A 17,455-nucleotide genomic window follows, 5' to 3' on the forward strand; every position below is an offset into this window, starting at 1 on the left:
TTCACTTTCCATGGCTAGCCGTATCCACGGTTGCCCTCCATACCAACACTTTCCAAGGAATTTATTATTTGACAACATAAAGTAAATTCATTTTTTTCATTTCGGGACTGGGCATCCCTAAAACCTTTGCCTTACTCTCGTGCAATGACAAGTGAATAAACACTCATCGTGAGAATAACACATCTAGCATGGAAAATATTAGCCACCCTTCACCGCTCCGCGAGCGAAACAAACACACAAAAGAGAAGTTTATTTTGAAAATTAGAGATGGCACATGCAAATTTGCTTAGAACAGCAAAAGAATACTGCATATAGGTAGATATAGTGGACTCATGTGGCAAAACTGGTTTAAAGGATTTTGGATGCATAGGTAGAGATCATACTTAGTGCAAAATGAAGGCTAGCAAAAGATTGAGAAGCGACCAACCAAGAAATGGACAATCTCATAAGCAAGCATTAAGCATAAATAACACCAAATAATGCACCATAAGTAGGATATAATTTCATTGCATGACTATTGACTTTCGTACTTGCATAGGGAATCACAAACCTTAACACCAATATTCTTACTAAAGCATAATTACTCATCAACATAACTCACATATCACATCATCATATCTCAAAACTATTACTAAGAACCAAGTTTATTTTGTCCAATGATCTTCATGAAAGTTTTTATTATATCCTTGTTGGATATCTATCACTTTGGGACTAATTTTTATGTGTTGCTTTTCATAAGCTCAAACAAATATAAGTGAAGATCATGAGCATAAATAAATTTCTTTCTCTCAAAATAATTTAAGTGAAGCAAGAGAGAATTTCTTGAAAATTTTACTAACTCTCAAATAAATCTAAGTGAATCAAGAGAGCATTTCTTCAAAAATACTAGAGCACACCATGCCCAAAAAGATATAAGTGAAGCACTAGAGCAAGTCCATTACTCATAAAAATTTAAGTGAAGCATAGAGAGCAATTCTAACAAGTCATGACATAATTTTGGCTCTCCCAAATAGGTGTATCCAACAAGGGATCAAGACTTAAAACACAAAATAAAACAAGTAAAGACTCATATCATACAAGACACTCCAAGCAAAACACATATCATGTGACGAATAAAAATATAGTTTTGAGTAAAATACCGATGGTCGTTAGAAGAAAGAGGGGATGCCACTCGGGGGCATCCCCAAGCTTAGTTGGTTTCTCATTTTTGGATAATAGCTTGGGATGCCGGGGCATACCCAAGCTTAGGCTCTTCTATCCTTTATTCCTTCATCCATCGTAAGATAACCCAAAACTTGAAAACTTCAATCACACAAAACTCAACAAAACCTTCGTGAGATCCGTTAGTAAGAGAAAGCAAACCACTACTATAGGTACTGTACCAAACCAATTCATATTTTGTTTTTGCATTGTACCTACGGTATTCCAACTTTTTTATGGCAAAAACTCATCAAAGAAAACCATATAGCCATCAAAATAAGCACACAACACAAAGAAAACAGAATCTGTCAAAACAGAACAATCTGTAGCAATCTGACTATTTCGAAAACTTCTGGAACTCCAAAAATTCTGAAAGACTAGGACGACCTGGGTAATTTATATATTAATATTCTGCATAACGAATCAGGGTAAAAGCACTTTCTGATAAAAAATGAGAATTGTTTTCGTGAGCGCAAAGTTTCTGTCTTTTTCAGCAATATCAAACAACTATCACCCAAGAAGATCCTATCGGTTCTACTTGGCACAAACACTAATTAAAACACAAAAAACACAATGATAACAGTAGCATAATTGTGATAACACTCAAGAACAGAAAGCAAAAAGCAAAAATAAAATTTATTCATTGGGTTGCCTCCCAACAAGCGCTATAGTTTTACGCCCTTAGCTAGTCATAAAGCAAGGATCTAGGTTTTATCATCTTTCTTCTTATTTTTCTTAGAGGTATTTTCATCATGGGGTTTTGTATACACAACATAAAACATATTATACAAATAAACTTTAGCATTTCTAAGTTGGTGTTCATCATAACCCTTTTGATTTCCCGCAACAATCCAAGAGTAATGTTGATTTACATTATTGAAAACTTGTTTGATTATATCTAAAACGGGGACTTCCTTTTTAAGATTCTCATCAAAGATTTTATTGTCCCCAAGCAAATGTCTTAAAGCATTGTCACTATTGTAAAGAATTTCATCTATCACAGGTTTTTCACGATTCATACCATAAAAACAAAGATTTCCCTAGCTTCCCGTATTATGTAGTCAAACTCGTTCATAAGAACGAGAGTGGCCAACTTTTTAGCCCTAGGATTCTTTATAACGGGAAGCTCAAAAAACAATCTTTGCAAAGTAGGATGGGTACGAATAAATTTACTTTCAAGTTTTAGAACTAGTGTTGAAATAGCATCCGAATAAGATCTAGTAGTTTAAGTATAGGAGCATCATCAAGACTCAAGTTTCCCATACAATTGAAAAATTCTTGGATACGTTCTTTTCCCTTAACATTCCCTTGCCCCAAGATAAAAGTTTTAGCATCCAGATTGCCCATACGTCCAATCTTAGGAGTTAGGCCATCATTTATGGGTGCCATACCGAAATCACTCATGATTGCAAGCAAAAAATAGATCTGACGAGAAAACGGCGAACGAAAAAGAGAGGCGAATAAAACGGCGAATTTTTGTGAAGTGGGGGAGAGGAAAACGAGAGGCAAATGGCAAATAATGTAAATTGCAAGGAGATGAGATTTGTGATTAGGAACCCGGTATATGTTGAAGATCCTCCCCGGCAACGGCGCCAGAAATCCCTTTTGATGTCGCTTGAAGCTACGTCGGTATTTCCCCAAAGAGGAAGGGATGATGCAGCACATCGGCGGTAGGTCTTTCCCTCAGATATGAAACCAAGGTTATTGAACCAGTAGGAGAACCAAGCAACACAACGTAAACAGCACCTGCACACATATAACAAATCCTCGCAACCCGACGTGTTAAAGGGGTTGTCAATCTCTTCCGGGGTACGGCGCCTCAAGATAGGCAAACGGACATGAGGTAAATTTGTAGTAGATTGAAAGATAGATTGCAAATAAAATAAATAGAAATAAAACGCAACAAGGTATTTTTGTATTTCTGGTTTAATAGATTTGAAAATAAATGCAAGGAAAAAGTAGATTGCAAAGGCAAATATATGAGAAAGAGACCCGGGGAGCCATAGGTTTCACTAGTGGCTTCTCTCGAGGAAAATAGCAAACGGTGGGTGAACAAATTACTGTTGGGCAATTGATAGAACTTCAAATACTCATGACGATATCCAGGCAATGATCATTATATAGGCATCACGTCCAAGATTAGTAGACCGACTCCTGCCTGCATCTACTACTATTACTCCACACATCGACCGCTATCCATCATGCATCTAGTGTATGAAGCTCATGGGAAAACGGAGTAATGCAATAAGAACGATGACATGATGTAGACAAGATCTATCTATGTAGAGATAGACCCCATCGTTTTATCCTTAGTAGCAACGATACATACGTGTCGGTTCCCTTTCTGTCACTGGGATCAAGCACCGTAAAATTGAACCCACTACAAAGCATCCGTTCCCATTGCAAGATAAATAGATCAAGCTGGCCAAAAAAACCCAAATATTGGAGAAGAAATATGAGGCTGTAAGAGATCATGCATAAAAGAGATCAAAGAAACTCAAATACTTTCATGGATATAAAAAGATAGATCTGATCATAAACTCAAAGTTCATCGATCCCAACAAACACACCGCAAAAGAGTTACATCATATGGATCTCCAAGAGACCATGGTATTGAGAATTCAGAGAGAGAGATCAAGCCATCTGGCTACTAACTACGGACCCAAAGGTCTACAAAGAACTACTCATGCATCATCGGAGAGGCACCAATGGAGGTGGTGAACCCCATCCGAGATGGTGTCTAGATTGGATCTGGTGGTTGGACTCTGCGCCGGCTGGATGACTATTTCGTCGACTCCCCTAGGGTTTCTAGAATATTGGGGTATTTATAGAGCAAAGAGGCGGTCCGGGGGGTACCCGAGGTGGGCACAACCCACCAGGGCGCGCCTAGGCCTCCTGGTGCGCCCTCGTGGGTTGTGCCCCCCTCGGCGCACCCCCCAGGCATAGCCAGGGCCCATTATGTTCCTTCTGGTCCAAAAAAATCTCCGTGAAGTTTCGTTGCATTTGGACTCCGTCTGATATTGATTTCCTGCGATGTAAAAAACATGCAGAAAACAGCAACTAGCACTTGGCACTATGTCAATAGGTTAGTACCAAAAAAGATATAAAATGACTAGAAAATGATTCTAAACATCCAAGATTGATAATATAACAGCATGGAACAATCAAAAATTATAGATACGTTGGAGACGTATCACCCGACTATTGTCACTCCAGGGTTGCCGGATCATAACACGTAGTAGGTGATTATAACTTGCAAGATCGGATATAGAACATAGATATAATGGTGATAACATAAATGGTTCAGATCTGAAATCACGGTCCCCGGTCCCAAAGTGACAAGCATTAAGCATGGCAAAGTCATAGCAACACCAATTTCAGAACATAATGGATACTAGGGATCAAGCCCTAACAAAACTAACTCGATTACATGATGAATCTCATCCAACTCCTCACCGACCAGCGAGCCTACGAAGGAGTTACTCACTTCCGGTGGGGAGCATCATGGAATTGGCGATGGAGAAGGGTTGGTGATGACGAAGATCGAAGATCCACCTCTCCGGAGCCCCAAAGAACAGGAGGTGGCGGCGACTCCGTCTCATGAAACGCGATAATTCTTTCCCTGATTTTTTTCTCCAAATATGTGATTTTATAGTATCAGGGTTGAGGCCTGCGGGGCCACCAGGTGGGGACAACCCACTTGGGCGCGCCTGGAGGGGGACATGCCCTGGTGGGTTGTGCCCACCCAGGTGCCCCCCTCCGGTGGTTCTTGGCTCTAGAAATTCTCTTTTTATTGAATAAAAAATTGTTGCAAAGTTTCATTCTAATCCGAGAACTTTTATTTCTGCACAAAAACAACACCATGGTAGTTCTGCAGAAAACAGCGTCAGTCCGGGTAAGTTTCATTCAAATCATGCAAATTAGAGTCCAAAACAAGAGGAAAAGCGTTAGGTGAAAGGATCGATACGGTCGACTAGAGGGGGGGTGAATAGGAGACTACAAATTTTACTCTTTCTTGTCAATTTTAAGGCTTAGCGGATAAAAAGGGTTCACTAGATATGCAACTAGGTGAACACAACCTATATGACAAGCAAGCTCTAAGCTAAATATGCTAGGCAACAAACTAATTAGCAAGCCAACAAGCATACAAGGCTAAGTAAAGTGCGGGAAAGGATTAACCACAAGTGAGACGAGGACGCGGATTTTATCCCGAAGTTCACTCTTCCTTGGGGAAGAGCTACTCTCCATTTGGAGCGGTGCCGGAGCCAAAGCTTGCGGAACGCCACCGAAGGCTCACCGTAATCTCCTTCGAGTCACCCCCAACGGATGAGCCTCGAATCACTCGGGGTTGGTCTTGAAGGCGACCACCACACCTTTACAAACTTCTCCGGAGCACACCACAAGCAAGGAAGCTTCCGGAGGAACCTCTAACCGCCTAGGAGCCCAAGCTCCAAGAGTAACAATTCATGGTGGATGAATGTTGCGGGGAACGCGATTTGGTTTGGTCAAAGTGTAGATCGGGTCTTGCTCTCCCAATCCCCAAAGTTTCAACAAGATTGGGTGGAGGGATTGAGAGTAGTGAGCAAAATGGGGTGTAGCAATGGAGGAGCTCAACAAGACATTAGGGTTGAGGGATGGAGGAGGAAGAAGGGGGCTTATATAGTCTTCTTGGCCGGGAGGGGATTTCTGCCCGTTGGACCCCGTGCGCACGGGCCAAGTCAGCCCCGTGCGCACGGGGTGTCCAGTGAGTTTCGAGGTACCCCGTGCGCACGGGGTGTCCCGAAATATTCTGACTACCCCGTGCGCACGGGGGTCAGAGACCCCGTGCACACGGGGTGTCCCGAAATATTCTGACTACCCCGTGCGCACGGGGGTTAGAGACCCCGTGCGCACGGGGTGTCCCGAAATATTCTGACTACCCCGTGGAGGGGGCGACTGGGTGGGAAAGAACCCAAACCCCCCCCCCCCACGTCCCACCTCTTCAGGGCCAGAAACCGCAGACCCCGTGCGCACGGGCTAAAGGCCCCGTGCGCACGGAGGCCCGTGCGCACGGTACAAGGGCCGTGGGCACGGGGTATCCAGAGGATTTTGACAGGAAGAAGCTTGTTGGGTTATGGCTAAATGCAAATTCTTACCAAGACCCCAAAGAGCATTTCTGCCTCACTTCTGAACACGTCGCAGAAGAAATCCGACACTGCTAGAAAGGAGTATGTGTAGCACTTGCACTGGAAGAGAATCGAGAAACACACACACACACCGAAACACGAACACAAGGACAAGAAGAACCACACAAAAAAAGAAAAAAAGATCCAACCTCCAACGAAGGGCGGTGGCCGAAGCCACCATGTTTGAGTTTGTTTGGTATGGCACCGCGAAGATATGAACCTTGGGCCCAAGACCAATACTCATCTTTGAAGCACAAATGCCATCTTCAAATGGCTAATGTGAAAGATTTTGTTCAATTTATGCACTAGTAGGATAAGATAGCTCATTTAGTTGAGCTAGCTCCCCCTACTTAGGTGCCTACATCTAAAACAAGATACTAGTAGAGTATGTGTGTGTATGCAAGAACCTCAATCCAAGTTACTTATATCCACGATATTCAGCTCATGCCTTAACTCGCGGAATCTTGCTTCATCAAGTGGCTTGGTGAAAATGTCGGCAAGTTGCTTCTCGGTGTTGACATGGAATAAATCAATGTCTCCCTTGGCCACATGATCTCGAATGAAGTGATGACGAATCTCAACATGTTTGGTTCGGCTATGTTGCACTGGATTGTCGGCGATCTTGATTGCACTTTCATTGTCACAAAATAGAGGCACTTTGTCACATTTGACACCATAATCCATCAAAGTTTGCCTCATCCATAATAATTGTGCACAACAACTTCCTGCGGCAATGTACTCGGCCTTGGTGGTTGAAAGGGACACACAATTCTGCTTCTTTGAAGACCAACTTACCAATGACCTCCCTAGGAATTGACATGACCCGGAAGTGGACTTGCGGTCTACCTTGTCTCCGGCCCAATCCGAATCCGAATATCCCAATAACTTGAAAATTGCTCCTTTGGGATACCAAAGGCCCAAGTTTGGGGTATGAACCAAAAATCGAAGGATTCTTTTCACTGCCGAAAAATGGCTCTCCTTGGGAGAGGATTGAAATCTTGCACACATACACACACTCAACATAATATCCGGCCTAGATGCACAAAGGTAAAGCAAAGAACCGATCATAGAGCGATATACCTTTTGATCCACATCTTTACCATTGGGATCAAGATTAACTTGGCCATTTGTGGGCATGGGCGTCTTCATGGGCTTGACATCTTGCATTTTGAACCTCTTGAGCATGTCTTGAATATAAAGTGCTTGGTTGATGAAGGTTCCTCCTCTCAATTGCTTCACTTGAAATCCGAGGAAAAACTTCAACTCTCCCATCATGCTCATAACAAATTCCTTGGTCATAAGATTCTCAAACTCAACGTTAATAGCATGGTTAGTGGAACCAAAAATAATATCATCAACATATATTTGGCACACAAACAATTCTCCTTTTACCCTCTTCGTGAAGAGAGTGGAATCTATTAACCCGATCTGGAACCCCTTCTCACTTAAGAACGCAGTAAGGTGATCATACCAAGCACGAGGTGCTTGTTTAAGTCCATAGAGCGCCTTATGGAGTTCATAAACGTGAGAGGGGTGATCGGGATCTTCGAAACCGGGAGGTTGTTTGACATACACCAACTCCTTAAGAGGACCATTAAGAAATGCACTCTTCACATCCATTTGATACAATTTAAAATCATGATGTGAAGCATATGCAAGCAAGATACGAATGCACTCAAGACGGGCAACGGGGGCAAAGGTTTCACCGAAGTCCAAACCTTCAACTTGGGTGAACCCTTGTGCCACTAACCTTGCCTTGTTTCTAGTGACTTGTCCATGCTCATCTTGTTTGTTCTTAAAGATCCACTTTGTTCCAATGACATTATGATGTTCTTTGGGTCTCTTCACAAGAGTCCATACTTTGTTGCGGGTGAAGTTGTTGAGTTCTTCATGCATGGCATTTACCCAATCCGGGTCGTCAAGTGCATCTTCAACCTTAAGGGGCTCAACACAAGAGGCAAACGAGCGATGTTCACAAAAGTTTGCCAAACGTCTACGAGTAGTTACCCCTTTGTTGATGCTTCCATAAATGTTGTCGGTGAGATGTTGAAGATGCTTTAACTTGGCGGCCGCTTTTTGCACTTTGAGGGTAAGCTCTTCTTCACTTGGTTTTGAACTTGTGGAAGAAGCTTGGCCTTGGGAATGCTTTAGCCTTGGAGACACCCTTCTCTTCACAACCTCTAGTTCTTGATCACTTGGATGTGATGATGTGGAAGACACTTGAGGTTGGGATTGATCTTGATCTTGATCAAGAGCTTGACCTTGGGCCTCACGGATTGGTTCTTCGCCATTTGGTTGAGCTTGCCCTTGATCTTGCTCGGGAACATGAGGGACTTGATCTTGTTCTTGGATAGGTTCATGATTTTCCATAGCATCTTGACCTTGTGGTGGCGGTGATGACTTCCCTTGTGGAGAATCCACAAGAGGGGCTCTTACTCCTTCTTCTTCTACTTGGACTTGGGGTGTTTCTTGTGGACGAATGTGGCCTATCCCCATAGTCCTTATAGCTTGTGAAGGAGCCTCATCACCTACAACACTAGGAACAATTTTCTCCGCACGGGAACCGTTATCTTCATCAAACTCCACATTTACCGTTTCCTCAATACATCCGGTGGATTTGTTGAGAACACGGTAAGCATGAGAGTTTGGTGCATATCCAACAAATATGCCCTCATAAGTTTTAGGCGCAAACTTAGCTAAACGGGATTTCTTATTTAGAATGAAACACTTACAACCGAATACTCGAAAGTATTTGACGTTAGGCTTTCTCCCGGTTAGGAGTTCGTAGGGAGTCTTGTTCTTGAGCTTACGAAGATAAAGCCAGTTTGTAGCATGGCACGCGGTGTTGATGGCTTCGGCCCAAAGCTTGTATGGAGACTTGTACTCGTCAAGCATGGTCCTTGCCATCTCAATGAGAGTCCGGTTCTTCCTTTCCGCAACACCATTTTGTTCGGGAGTGTATGGCGCGGCATATTGATGCTTGATCCCCTCATCGCTCAAGAACTCGTTCATAGTGTAATTTTTGAACTCGGTGCCGTTGTCACTTTGAATTGCCTTGATCTCACAATTATGTTGACGTTGAGCTTCTTTGGCAAAGTTGATGAAGGTGTCTTGAGTTTCATCTTTAGTCTTGAGAAAGAACACCCATATGTATATCTTGTATAGTCATCGACAATGACAAGGCAATACCTCCTCCCTCCCAAACTATCATAAGATGGAGGCCCAAAGAGATCCAATTGAATGAGCTCGAGAGGCCTCAAAGTGGTAATGATAGTCCTCACCTTATGAGCTTTTTCATGAAGTTTTCCGGCAATGCAAGCACTACAAGGACGATCTTTGGCAAAAGACACATTGGTTAGTCCAAGGATGTGCTCCCCCTTTAAGAGAGCTTGTAAATTTCTCATGCCAACGTGTGCTAGCCGACGGTGCCAAAGCCACCCCACGTCGGCCTTGGCCATTAGACATGTTGCAAGATAAGTTTTCTCATTTGAGAAATCAACCACGTAAAGGTTGTCTTCAACATGCCCAACAAAGACCACTTTGAGATTGCTTCTCTTAAAGACGGTCACATGAAATTCATCGAAATGAGAATCATAACCGGCGTGTGCCAATTGAATCATAGAAAGTAAATTGTAGTGAAGGGATTGAATAAGCATGACATTCTTAAGTGATGCATCACTAGAGATTACCACCTTGCCCAAACCCAATACCTTGCCCTTGCTATTGTCACCAAAAGAGATGTTTGAAGTGGCCTTGAGCGAATCAATGAACTCCACAAGCATCTCCCTCTCTCCGGTCATATGATTGGTGCAACCACTGTCGATCACCCATTGTGTTCCACCGGAGGTATAGTCCTACAAGAATCAAGCTTTGATTTTAGGTCCCCATTTTGCAATGGGTCCTAGAGAGTTAGCAACAAGGGTCTTAGGAACCCAAATAGTCCAAGCATAATCATCATAGTTAGTGCCAACAAATTTAGCAAAGGTATAACCATCATCTCCTCTCATGAGGACATAAGATGGGTTGTTCTTGCCAGCAAACTCTTTGGGAATGGCCTTGTCCCTAGTGACCTTGCCATCCCCAACATTCCCTTTTTCCTTCTCCTTCTCCTTGTGTCCTTCATGAACAAATGCTATCTTTTGTTGGGGAGGAGGAGTAGGACCGATCTTCTTCTTGTGGCTCTTCTTCTTGGTCTTCTTCTTCTTAGAAGAGGGGTCAAACCCAATTCCCTCCTTGGCAACACACTCCTTTTGGTTGCTCAAGAGGTCATTGAGGTTTTTCTCCCCTTGAATGCATGACACAAGCCCTTTCTCAATTTGGGCTTTTAACTTCTTATTCTCCTCTTGGAGAGAGGTGCAATCATGAGCAAAGTTAGCCGTACAAGATTCATCATTTAAATCAATATGAGGGACGGAAGTAAGAGCCTTAATGGTTGTAGCTTTAAGTTGAGCATAAGACTCGGTGAGGGCAATGAGGTCACCTTTGACAACCTTGGAACTAGTCACAAGGAGCTCATGTTCCTCAACAAGTCTCGTGTGATCAACTAGAAGCTTTTCAACCCTTACTTTAAGGGCATCTTTGTTCTCAAGAGCAAGTTGCAACGCATCATCGGTTTTAACGAAGTCAATTTTATGAGAAGACAAGGCTTCCTCAAGTGATGCTCTCATGACACTCTCTTCATGTAGCTCGTGCTCAAGGAGTTCGACTCTCTCTTTTTCCTCTATGAGGAGGTTTTCAACGTTCTCAATAAAATCATCGCGTTCGGCGAGTGATTTAAGGAGATCGCTAAAACGAGCACGAGCTTCACCATGAAGAGTTTTCATGAAAGCCATCAAGGATTCCTCATCATTATCCACACCATCATCACACTCATCCTCCACTATCTCACATGAAACATTGGGAGTGTGGATGAAGGGTTTTAGAGATTTGGACTTTGTTTTTACCTCTTTGGCCATGAGGCAATGATGAGTGAACGGCTTGTCCTCGTTGGGAGAGTCGAAGAGGCCGGTGGTGGAGGAGGAGGTAGTGGCATGCATGGCAATGGCGGCCGTGCCCACATGATCATCATCACCGTCATCTTCATCTCCGGACATGTACTCCTCATGAACAAGAGCCTTGTCATCTTTCCTCTTGGAAAACTTGGTGAACTTCTTCTTCTTGAGCACAAGCTTCTCGGACTTGTCTTCACGTCTCTCATAAGGACAATCGTGCACAAAATGTCTTGGGCTATCACAATTGTAGCATTTTCTTCGTCCAAACGATCTTCCTTGCAGATTCTTCCCTTTGTTTGCCATGGTCCCGGAATATTTCTTGACCAAGAGATCCAAGTCTTCCGCAAAGTCATTTGCTGGGCATGAGGTGTCAACATCTTCCTCACAAGTCTCTTCAACAACTTCTTCATCCCTTGAGGGTTGGGCAACTACTTTCTTGGCCTTCAATGCAAGATTTGAGTTCTTGGTGGCTTGAGCTATGGCAAAGGTCTTCTTGGACTTGGTCTCCAAAAGAACATGAGTTGAGAAAGTGGATACAACTTGTGCCGCGGTCAACTTTTGATAGTCCGGGCGTTGATGTATCATCATCACCATGGTATGTTCCGTGAGAACCATAGCATCAATGAACTTGTCCTTAATGAAATCATCATTTGCCCAAGTGCACCCAAAGGTTCTCAAATTGAGCACAAGAGACTTCAACCTTCGATATACCTCTTCCGTGGACTCACCCTCATTTCTCACAAATAGGTTGACTTCTTGCTTGAGCAAAGCCAACCGAGATCTTCGAATTGCTTCATCACCTTCGAGGGCCTCCTCAAGGCAATCCCAAATTTCCTTGGCGGTCTTGAGTAGAGCAATGGAGTCACTATAGTCATCGGTCACCGCGGTGCGCAACATGTTGTGGGCGGTAGCATTGAGTTGATCATCAACCGCTTCTCTTGGAGTGAGATTCATGGGATCCTTGGGGTTGAAACCGTTGACCACAATCCACCATAGTTGTGTATATGCACTGCAAATATGAGACTCCATATCTAGCTTCCACTTAGCAAACGCGTTAGCTTTCAAAGGAGGCGGAGGCCCCACAGGATTAATGCGAGGGTGCTGCAAGGGTTGTGGTGAGTAAAAGGGTTCCACGGCATTGTACTTGGGAACTTGAGTGCGAGCCGGGGATGCAAGAGGTTCTCTCGAATCATCCGCATCATGAACCGCATTTGGATCAAATGAGTTTGAGGCGGATGTCGAGGGCTTTAAGCGAGCATCAATTTCCTCCTTGACCGAGGAGCGAACTTCTTTCAACATAGCAGTTTTGAGGTCCGCAAACATTGAAAGAATATCGGCCGCGGTCAACGGGGCACCCGGGTTAATGGGGGCGACGGGAGCAACGGCCGGAGCAACAAGTGCGTCGGCCGCGGCGGGGGGTAGGTTTTGACCATCCTCCGCAAGTGGTGCGTCACCTCCCTCATTCCCTAGATCGACCATATCCTCTAAGGTTGTAAAACCTTATATTAGAGCACGAGGCTCTGATACCAATTGAAAGGATCGATACGGTCGACTAGAGGGGGGTGAATAGGAGACTACAAATTTTACTCTTTCTTGTCAATTTTAAGGCTTAGCGGATAAAAAGGGTTCACTAGATATGCAACTAGGTGAACACAACCTATATGACAAGCAAGCTCTAAGCTAAATATGCTAGGCAACAAACTAATTAGCAAGCCAACAAGCATACAAGGCTAAGTAAAGTGCGGGAAAGGATTAACCACAAGTGAGACGAGGACGCGGATTTTATCCCGAAGTTCACTCTTCCTTGGGGAAGAGCTACTCTCCGTTTGGAGCGGTGCCGGAGCCAAAGCTTGCGGAACGCCACCGAAGGCTCACCGTAATCTCCTTCGAGTCACCCCCAACGGATGAGCCTCGAATCACTCGGGGTTGGTCTTGAAGGCGACCACCACACCTTTACAAACTTCTCCGGAGCACACCACAAGCAAGGAAGCTTCCGGAGGAACCTCTAACCGCCTAGGAGCCCAAGCTCCAAGAGTAACAAGTAATGGTGAATGAATGTTGCGGGGAACGCGATTTGGTTTGGTCAAAGTGTAGATCGGGTCTTGCTCTCCCAATCCCCAAAGTTTCAACAAGATTGGGTGGAGGGATTGAGAGTAGTGAGCAAAATGGGGTGTAGCAATGGAGGAGCTCAACAAGACATTAGGGTTGAGGGATGGAGGAGGAAGAAGGGGGCTTATATAGTGTTCTTGGCCGGGAGGGGATTTCTGCCCGTTGGACCCCGTGCGCACGGGCCAAGTCAGCCCCGTGCGCACGGGGTGTCCAGTGAGTTTTGAGGTACCCCGTGCGCACGGGGGTCAGAGACCCCGTGCGCACGGGGTGTCCCGAAATATTCTGACTACCCCGTGCGCACGGGGGTCAGAGACCCCGTGCGCACGGGGTGTCCCGAAATATTCTGACTACCCCGTGCGCATGGGGGTCAGAGACCCCGTGCACACGGGGTGTCCAGAAGATTTCTGATGAAACATCACAGGACACCACGGCAAAGCACACAATAAGTGGAATATCTGAGGAGGTGTAGGAGGGCTGGTGTATCTGCCTTGGAGGCATTCCCACACGACACTAAATCCACGAAGACCCCTCTTGATAGTGCGGTTTTGCCTACGACTCAAATCGAACCAAAACGAAAAACCTTCGAGTCGCCGGTAACCACGCCTTTGATCTTTTTGGACTGGGGGGTCGCACACCTCCATCAATGGACACCTTGGAACCAAAGTCCTGAGATAAACTTTAGCAACCAACATTAGTTCCACTAACCACATTGTCATCACACCAAAATATAATCTAAGTGATACTTGCACTTTCATTAGGAAAAGTAGATACGACACAGACGTATCAGGGATCCCGAGGATAAGATTTATCCCGAGAGCTTCGGTCAAGTTCGGGAGCGCGGCGAGGCACGGTGCTCATCTGAGCGGGGGGATGCGGGAGGTTGAGGAAGACAGGGCGGGGCCCACTATCGGTGAGTGAGGGAGAGAGACCAAGGGGCACGTGAAGATAGCTAAGGGTCTGAACCGTGGGGCGGCCTTGGGCCAAAATTGGCCAGCGGCTGGCTGGGTCGAATGGCCTTGGGCCGGCTGGTGTGTGTGTGTGTGTGTGCACGTGTGTGTGTGTGTGTGTGTGTGTCTAAACAGAGAACTATTTTGAGGCCAAAAACCAATCCAAACGAAATTATAAAAATACCAAAATAATTTCTAAAATCAATGTATACAATATAGAGAATAGTGAACATTAATCCTTGCTCAAATAATTTTGGAAATATCTTCCTAATGCAATTAATGCACTTTGGCAAATAAAATAAATACCAAATAAACTCCAAAAATTCTAAATAATATTCTAATGAATTTTCCAACTCTTTTATAATTGAGGAAGTCATCTTATCCCCTCTCATTTGTTTTTCTTGAGTGGAAAATATTATTTGAATTATTTAAGAACTGCAAAATGCAATAAAATATGATATGCATTGAATGAATCGATTAACATCCAAATTTAATAAAAATGGGATATATATATACATATATACATACATAAACACTATTCTGATCACGGGATCAGAATATTGTTTTGATCACAACATGAACTTCCTAAGTTACACGCCTGAACTTCCCTCTATAGGGACCCGACCTTCGGGCTATCTGCGCAACCGTGTCTTCCCCCGCGAATTATTCTGGTTAGTCGTGTTCTATATGATGTAAGTGTAATCTAGAAATGATTTTTAGCAACTAAATGCCCGTTTTAAATAGAAATCTCGCTCGTTGGCGGATTTTGCTCTCGGGTCGCGATGAAATTGCGTGTTTTGCAATTTTACTGCGTGAGTTGTTCGACCTGAACTTCTCCCGGTGCTAGGTTAAACTTCCGTCAACATTGCCCAAATGTGGCTTGTGATATACCGTTGGAAAGCTATGGACACGAGTATCATGACCCAAGTTAAATTTTTGGAAAAATGTAAGCGGTTTAATAGCAGTTTCGAAAACTATTTTTTCTTCATACAAAAAACATGAATTGTATTTTCGATCACATTTCTAAACCGTTTACGGAATGAGGCAAATAATATGGCGTTGGAAAGTTGCTGCAAAACCGCTCCTTCCACATGTTGAAAGTTTTCTCTAATTCCCTAGGGATAAAGAGTAATTTGGAAAATCGTAAAATTTCGCAAATCGAACAGACGAGTTTGTATTTTTTATGCCATTTCTAAATGGCTAATCCAATTGAGACAAATGATATGGCATTGCAAAGCTTATGAAAATGCGCTAATTTTTCATGTTAAATGTTTTTCTAATTTTGAACGATTTAAAAGTAATTTAGAAAACGATACAAATTCCATCGAGTTCGTATTTTTTAGCTAATTTTTAACCGTATGTCCGTATGCAGCAAATGATATTGCGTTGGAAAGCCTGAGGAAATGCGAAACCTTTTCATTTCAATGGTTTTCTCTGATTCCTAGACGTTTTCAAGTAATTTTGAAAACAACGAGATCATTCGTTCTGTCTATATCGCGAAACAGATTCTTCAAAAATGCACCGCGTGAAGAACTTGAACTTCTCGGCATGTCTACCTGAACTTCACTATGTTTTCGATGTGCTTTTTTTTTGCTGGTAGCACTCCATACACTGATTGGAATTGAGCAAGTGATATATCGATGGAAAGCTGCTGTAAACACGCAACTTTCCCGTGTTGATCATGTTTTCATACTCGCGACAGTTTTAAAAGTTTTTCATCTGAAATTCATTTAGTGTAGTAGTTGAACTTCCTACTGTTTTCACGTTGAACTTCTGTGACGTATTTTCGTTTGTAATTTTCTCATCCTTCTGTACAAACCTCTCTCACAATAATTTTTTTAACTTTCTCCGACCGAGGACTTGAACTTATAACAACAACAAAATTGGACCTTGCCTTTTTATTCATTTTTCTCATATTAAACACACACCATGTAGTACATGAACTTTTTCCATTTTTATAATTTGATTTTTTATTTTATTTTTGAAATCAAATTGCTCCCAAATAATAACTGAACTTCTTTGTGGATTGAGAGAATTATTTTAAAACGCAAAAAAAACGATTTCTTATTTGTGTTTTCGAACATGGAAATACAAGGTGAACCTCTCTCGCAAGAATTTTTTAACTTCCCCGGACAGAGCACTTGAACTTCTTTCAATAAACCTTTTAAGCTTTTATTTTCTATACTTTATTTCTCACCCGAAATGCATTCCTTGCAGTATTTGAACTTCTCGTTGCTTTCACTATGAACTTCTTTCAATAGATACGATTTTTTTTAATACATAAAAACGTGTTTTAAATGGTATACATGAAAATTTTGAACCGTTCATCGAAATGTGGCACATAATATACCAGTGGAAAACTTATGAATAGCAGCAAGTTTTCATGTAGACATGCGTTACAAATTCGTTGCCGTTTGAAAGTAGTATTTAAAATGGCAAAACAACGTTGTTTTTTGCCTTTTAAAACAACATGTAAATGAAGGACGGACGTCTCGTAAATATAATTTTTGAACCGTGCAGGGTGGAGCACGTGAACTTCTTGCAACAAACCCTTTAGGCTTTCAGTTTTGTATTTGTTTATTCTCTTCTGAAACGCATTCCGTGTAGTAGTTGAACTTCCTGCTGTTTTCACGTTAAACTTCTGTGACGTATTGTCGTTTGTAATTTTCTCAACCATTAGTCAGTGTTACACAAATGATATTCCTTTTGTACAAACCTCTCTCACAATAAATTTTTTAACTTTCTCCGACCGAGGACTTGAACTTACACAAATAATATTCCTGCCGTTATCAAGTAATTTAGAAAATGGCGAGATCATGATTTTTGCCTTCATCGCGAAAGGAAATGCACTGCGTGAAGTAGTTGAACTTCTGGGGCATGTCTGTTTGAACTTCACTCTGTTTTTTATGTGTTGTTTTTTGCCCCAAACCACTTACCGGAATTGAGCAAATGATATATCGATGGAAAGTTGTTGAAAACACACAACTTTTGCGTGTTAAGCAAATCTGTTTTAATTGGTATACATAAAACTTTTAAACCATTT

This window comes from Triticum aestivum, chromosome 5D (assembly GCF_018294505.1).
Source record: "Triticum aestivum cultivar Chinese Spring chromosome 5D, IWGSC CS RefSeq v2.1, whole genome shotgun sequence".
In the NCBI taxonomy this organism is placed as follows: domain Eukaryota; kingdom Viridiplantae; phylum Streptophyta; class Magnoliopsida; order Poales; family Poaceae; genus Triticum; species Triticum aestivum.